Below are 318 nucleotides of genomic sequence, written 5' to 3' on the forward strand. Positions count from 1 at the left end.
TGCCCCTCGCACTGGGTCCTGTACAGACACCCCCCAGCCAGGACCAGGGGACCCCATGCGCTGGGTGCTGCAGATATCGGGGTGCTCCATGCACCAGGTGCAGCACAGATTGGGGTCCTCCATGCACTGGGTGCTTCACATGTTGGGGTGCTCTCTGCAGCGGGTGCAGCACATATCGGGGTGCCTCATTCACTGGGTGCGGCACAGGCCCCTCAGCCAGGACCAGGGTGCCCCGTGCACTGGGTGCTGCCCAGAATTGGGGTCCTCCATGCACTGGGTGCTGCAGATATTGGGGCACCCCATGCAGGGGGTGCAGCG

This window comes from Fulmarus glacialis, unplaced genomic scaffold (genome assembly GCF_000690835.1).
Source record: "Fulmarus glacialis isolate BGI_N327 unplaced genomic scaffold, ASM69083v1 scaffold26750, whole genome shotgun sequence".
Taxonomy (NCBI): Eukaryota; Metazoa; Chordata; class Aves; order Procellariiformes; family Procellariidae; genus Fulmarus; species Fulmarus glacialis.